Source organism: Maylandia zebra, linkage group LG1, assembly GCF_041146795.1.
Source record: "Maylandia zebra isolate NMK-2024a linkage group LG1, Mzebra_GT3a, whole genome shotgun sequence".
In the NCBI taxonomy this organism is placed as follows: domain Eukaryota; kingdom Metazoa; phylum Chordata; class Actinopteri; order Cichliformes; family Cichlidae; genus Maylandia; species Maylandia zebra.
In genome coordinates this window covers 16909020-16915710 of record NC_135167.1, presented here as the reverse complement: position 1 = coordinate 16915710, position 6691 = coordinate 16909020, and positions in this window count along the sequence as shown.

Sequence of the window (6691 nt, the reverse complement as noted above, 5' to 3'; positions counted from 1 at the left end):
CAGGAGATCCTCACTCACTGGTATGACTGGAATGACTGAGGGTGAGAGATGATCAGCAGTATGGCAGAATGCTGCAGACTACTCCTCTTCCTTGTTGCACTTAAATCTTTTTACAGCAAACAGCTGAGTGACTTCCAAGTAAATAACCTCCTGAATGTGGCTTTTGGGTTTAAACTTTCCTCTCATTTTGTGACCAGAGCCTTACCCATTGTCAGTTCTGTTATCCAGAAAAAGGCAGAGCTCATATTTAGAATAGTTTGTTGCTCTGTTTTCAGTGTTTGTTTGTGTATATTTTTGCTCTACAAAAGATATCTGTGAATTATTTAAATTGTGCTATAAAAACTATAAAATCACCAATATTTGAATAAGTTCAAATTCAAACAGTTTTTTGTTTTTGTTTTTTTTTTTTTAGCCACAGCTGAGCACATCAGCAATTTGGATCATAGTGACTAGTTTTGATTGACATTAATAACAGACGATATGATTCAGAATTACACACATGGCCCAATGAAGCCAGTGAATCTGGAAAAAGCAGCAGCTGAGTGAGCAATTGCACCATTTGGAGTTTCAGTTTTGGTTATATTTCATTTAACTATTTGATGTCAGAGAGTTTTGACAGTCCCATGGGATATCTGACATTTAATATTATGATTTATTGCCGCTCTCATCTAGCAAACCAGCATCAACAGCACAAGCCTGTTAAAAATATGTGCTCATAACCACATATATTATGATGAAGTGGCAGGTTTTACTGGGGTAATGACCATCTCACACCCAAAGAAAACATGACTTTGTGCAGGAATGCTATTGCATGTGCATGTGACCCAATTTCATATTTTAAAATAATGTTCCTTTGTTTCAGTTTTACTAAACTCTATGAATAACAATGTTAAAGTTAAGTGCGCTAAGTTATTTATGAGCCTCTTACAGCTGAATTACACTGATTACATATATTGCAGCGTTTATTTTATTATATTTTATTTGATATTGCCACAAATCATGTTGTTCTTCCTTAGCTATTTTTTGTCTATGGAGGGTAACTACATCATTACCACCATAATTATATGTGATATAATCTAGCTTATTCAGATACTACGATTTACTCACTACCTGCCTTTCATATTTTATTTCTGTTCTTAAACTGTGCAATGTTATATACAAAATGGCCAACAGGGTGCATCACTAGGCAAGGAAAATATCTTTATATGGAGACATTCAGCACTTAAAAATGAAAAGAAAACGCTGAAATAACAAATCAAATTGAATTGGTTGAATTGAAGAGTTGTTGCACTGAATGTAACACAAATTGTCTCCTGTGGAACCAGCTCCCAGTCTGGGTTCAGGAGACAGACACTTTCTATACTTTTGAGCATATTTTCAAAGCTTACCCCGTGATGAAGCTTATTGTGATGTCTGGATTAGTTGACCCTGTTATGCTGCTATAGGCTTCTTGGGGAGTTTCTATAATGCACTGAGCATTTGTTTGCCACTCTTGTCTTTTCACTCTTGGTGCTTTTATATACCATAATTGCATGTCTTTGACTTTTGTGTCACTCCTGCAGTCTGTAGTCTGTTGTCCATGGTCTGTGTATGCTCGCTTCTTTTTCCACTCTCTCCCCAACAAAGCAGATGGCTACCCCTCCCTGAGCCTGGTTCTGCTGGAGTTCTTCTTTCCCACCATCTTTGCTCATGGGATCATTGGATCACTGGAGTTCTTTCTTAAATATTGTTGGAGGTTTACTTTAAAATATAAAACAGATAGCTATTGTTGTGAACTGGTGCTGTATAAATAAAATTAAACTGATTGCAAGTATTCTGAAATTTGTGTATTTTATCATTTGCGATACAAAAATGCCCTATTCAGCTCACAGACAAACCTCTATTCGTCTTACCACCTAATTAATCTCTTCATCTATCTTGAGAAAACACATGCCCACTAAACAGTTGTTTTATCTCTTTTATTCACATTGTAGGACTACATAGTTTCTAAGTTCCCAGACCTCAGGTAGATATTAGATGCTTGGAGATTTGAAAAACTTGCCTTAGGTTGCAAAACCTAACAAACCATGTTAATGCCCCTGGTCAAAAACACCATCCAAGTCCACAAAGAAATACAGAAATAAGGAACAAATTGAAATTTAAGTTATTTTATTTTTTCACACAGATCTTAATGATTTCTACAATCACACTGTTATTTCTTATGAATCTGTTATGAAGGCAAAGACCTAAAAGTAATTTGTTTCATGATTTCGAATGGGCATCAAGACCTTGCCAAATAATAGAAAGCTTTCTTTTGGAGGACAAAGTAATCACTTGCTGAGCTTTGAAGTATTATCATGTAATTTCACAGCAAATTAAATTTCTCATGTCTAAACCTTCTAGTTTTCTGCATCTTAACTTTTTTGTAGGGTATGCAAACAGAATGTAAAGCTATAGCTAAGGTATGAAATTGTGTCCATTTTCTACAATGCATTTCTACAAATGATAGATCATTTTGTATTTTCTGTGTAGATTTAAAAACAATTAATTTCAGATTTCATTGATGATAAACGATTATTGGTTTCTATGTGCCTTAACAGGTCAGTTGTATAAGAAACCCTGGAATATACCGATTGTTTATTCCCAGCTTTGGTAACAAGAACACTGGAATGGGTTTTCAATAATTGCTTCACAGAAATTTGACTTGAGTCCAAATTTTATGCTTAATTTGCCAGTTATTAGACAATAACAAAGGAGCTGCAGCACTGAATTTGTGCTGTGGACTCACTTAACCAAGTGAAAAACACCAGTCAGGTTTCAGTTTCTCTTTCACAGCGCAGAGAATTGATTGCCTTAAAGATCAACTACAAAGCCGTAGTCAGCTTGTGGGGTTTCATTGAGCAGGTCTTAACCCAGGAGATGAGCACAATTATTGCACTGAGGAAGATGGGAAATTCACAGAATAAAAGCTTGTACTAGAGCTTTGTTTATACGTATCCATCCCAGTCTTAAAACACAAACAGAACACAAAACTAAAAATGTTTCCTGAGGGCAAGATCATGACATTTTCTCTCAGTAACCCAAACTTCTATCTTTCAGGTTTATTGTTTTATCATCTCTCTGTTCAGTTGTTCCATATTTCTCCCTTTATGTTAATTACTTACCAGCAATGCAGTTGTGATCAAAAAGGATTAAGGAGCAGAAACTATGATAACTTACTAGATGTAGGTTGCACATATGGCTGTGCTATTTTATAATGTTTTACCCCACTTTTGTTATCAATCCCAATATTTCTGCAGTATTTTGTCTGTCCTGTCTCTTTCTTATTTTTTCTCAGTGATTTAAAAATACAAATTATGTACATGTGATTTCAAATTAAAATGAAGTTTTAATCCTACCATTAATCCTGGACTCCAAGCATCCAGAATCAGGACAGACTGAGAAACCTGCTGCTCCAAATCAGCTGTGGTGTGACTCTGAGGAAGAGGTTTCCAAACCTGGTGACAAATCTGTGCAAATTCAGCAGTGTGTAAGAAAGAGGGGAGGAAAGATGAGTCAGGAAGCACCAGATAAGAAATGTCAAGGAGAACAGCTGGAGAATAGATGGACTGTTCTGTCTTCTTAAGGGACTGGTAGGTTTAAAAGTTTCAAATAACTAGTTATCTATCCATAATCCATTTTTTAGTTATTTTTAAAGTAATGTCATGAAACTGATATTGTATCAGTTGCAGTGGTAGAATAAGCACTCGGGTCCTATTTAAAAGCTTCAAGTATAAAGGGCACTGAAAAGTTGTACATTTAAACTGGTGGAAAAGTGTGTAAATGTCATTAACAACATGCACTTGAAAAAAAAGTTGTCAAAAAAGTTATCATTTTGATCTTGTTAGTTGTTAAGTTTTTCTTGTCTTCCTATATTCACCATGCTTAGTCTGTGTTTCTGTGATGTCTCCTGCATTTAGTTAGTTTTGTCTTTGTGTTTACTTTGGCCTACCAAGCTCATGTATCGTAGCCTCTGTCTCAGTGCTAGTTTCCTGTCTTATTTTGATAGTCTCTTGTTCTGTGTGTGTTGTGTGTGCCTAAGTGTTTATCTTGTGTATTAACTGCTTAGATTACTTTTGAACCCTGCTTTTTTCAGTCAACTGAATTTGTGGCCTTATATAATATAGGTTTGTTCAAGTCTATTAAATCCTGTCCTGGAGTCTGAATTTTGGGTCCAGATTTCCCACAACTATGACAATACACTTAAAATTTCTTAAAATGTGACAAAAGGCTGGTAATTTAAAGTTTTGTAAATTATCTAATTTGACTTCAAATCTCTTTTTTCCTATCGTATGTTATTTCCTATGTATAGAAAAATCATAACTTTTTCATATATTTTAAAGTAAAATTTCTAAAAGAAACTGCAACAATTAGAAACTAAAAAATGTGTAATAACTTTGTTGCCTTTTATAAAACATGGGTTTTTATTTATGCCTTATCTTTGCCTCAAAGCTTTAGATCCCTTACCCATACTGTCAGTGATGTGAAACATCTGCTTGCCTCCTCTAAACTATTACCACACACACACACACACACGCACAGCATTGTTATTCAACTATGTTCACAAAACAAGTTCAAATGACCTTTTATTCCACAAGCCATCAAATTTCTGAACGTGAGTGACACATACGTTGCCAAATTGGTGAAAATCCTCCCTAAGATCCAAGGAGAGTGAAAGTCTCTGCACATTGTGTGCCTGTCTTTTTATGTTGATGTGCTTGTTTTTATGTGGTTGTATGAATGTCAGGTGACTTCTCTTGCAAGCCAAATTCCCTACTGGGGACAAATAAATGTATCTGTCTTTCTGTACTCAAAAATACAGTGTATCCATATTCTGAATGCATTTCTATCTTCACCTTGAGATCTTATGGTAACACAGGTTTTTATTAAAGGATTAATGTGTTTCCTTTGTCCTCAAACAAAATACACAGTTTAAATGTTTGAATTTACTTTTGTTCTTGTAAATTCACATAAAATCAGGAGTTTCTCAAGATTTTGATGTCTGAGTACCAGTTTAGGGAGCCAGAATACGATTCAGGGTCACACAAGAAAAGTGCACACACTCAAGGCTTCCATTTCGCTCTTAATAAATTCTGTTCAGAAAGTGTCTGTATGTGTTGTCATTTTTGTGTTTAGAGTGTTTTAATCACTTGAGAGATCAGCTGTTACTTTTCTGTGGCTGTATTTTTTTTTTGTGTTAAAATTTTTTAGTCATTTGTGATTGCTTCATTCTGTATCACGATTCTCTACCATAGCATGACATGAACTGTGGATGAATGAGCTGCACAGTACTACATTCTTTCCCTTTCATGCTCAGAGACTGCATAAAATGTTATCAAAGGCTGCCACTGGACACAAGCGGTACTGAGCTAAGCTGCCTAGCTATAGAATAAAGATGGGAAAAAAGGCTGTGATTGTATGTAACAATCTTTTGAATATTTGTGGATTAGAATATGAAGGCTTTGAAGAGTCGAACTGCAGTAATTTAAATGTATATTTAAATAAGCCAAAAATCAGCTGAAGTTTAATTTTGAATTTTGTTTTTAATTTGCTGTCCTCGCATCTTGAAAAAGAAACTATAACAATATATGTCTAATATGACAGCTTCAGTTGATCAGGTGCAGCCAGAACCTTTGGATTAACATTTATGAAAAATATCTTGTTGAAATATTTTGAATCTGCCCTGTTGATATGGTTATTGACAGTTTACCATGCCACACGCAAGTCTTTGATGGCCTGTCTTGGTCTGTGATGTATGACTGTCTATTTTTGTTTTTGAGATACTGTTCTCAGGGGCGCTACAAACCATCCATTTAATCCGGATGGGAAACATTATTATTATTAATACTCGATGCACAATTTTCCATGAATACAGTTTTGCATGTTTTGTAGTATTTTATTACTGCTTCTCCTAAGGGAATAGTTTGAGAAACTCTTTTCAAAAAACCACTCATGATTGTCAGCTAATAGTAAATACACAAAAACACTGTCATCTTCACCTCCTTCAGGTGACACACAATTTCAAAGATGGCCTTAAAGAGGAATTTCATTAAAGGAGAAAAAAGAAAAACATGCTCACTCTCTCACTCTCACATCTACCTACCAACCTACTTACCAAAAATCACCCCCCCCCCCCCCCTTTTTTTTTTTTTTTTTTTCTTTCTCATGTGGCTGTAATATTTTGATAAAATACTAATGTCCTTTCCTTCTGGCTGTTTTGAAATTAAAAATGCTTTGAGGATTATGCCTACCACTTTGATTTCTCTATTAAAACTGTGTTTTGCTCTATACAGCCTGAAGAATATATTCAGTGCATGTAATAATAAGGATACATAATAATAAAAGACAATAAAAGATTGTTTATTTGCTCTTAGAAATATTTCTTGTAATTTCTGTTGACTGGCAGAGCTAACCTTTTACCAGTGCGTGAAGTAAAGAAAATAACTGAAGCACTTTGGATACAGTGCCAGTCATAAGCTATTTAAGCAAATGAAATGAGAAAGGAGCTTAAGGGGACTGTCTGGAAACTGGTAATTATGTTTCCTTTGATTTTCAAGTTCCAGCTCACCGAGTGAGTCAGGCAACTTCCTGGATGCAGTTTACTGTTGTTTACTTCTCACCGATAAGTTATGGTACTAAATTGTGACAACACATCCGGTGAATATTGTAAAAT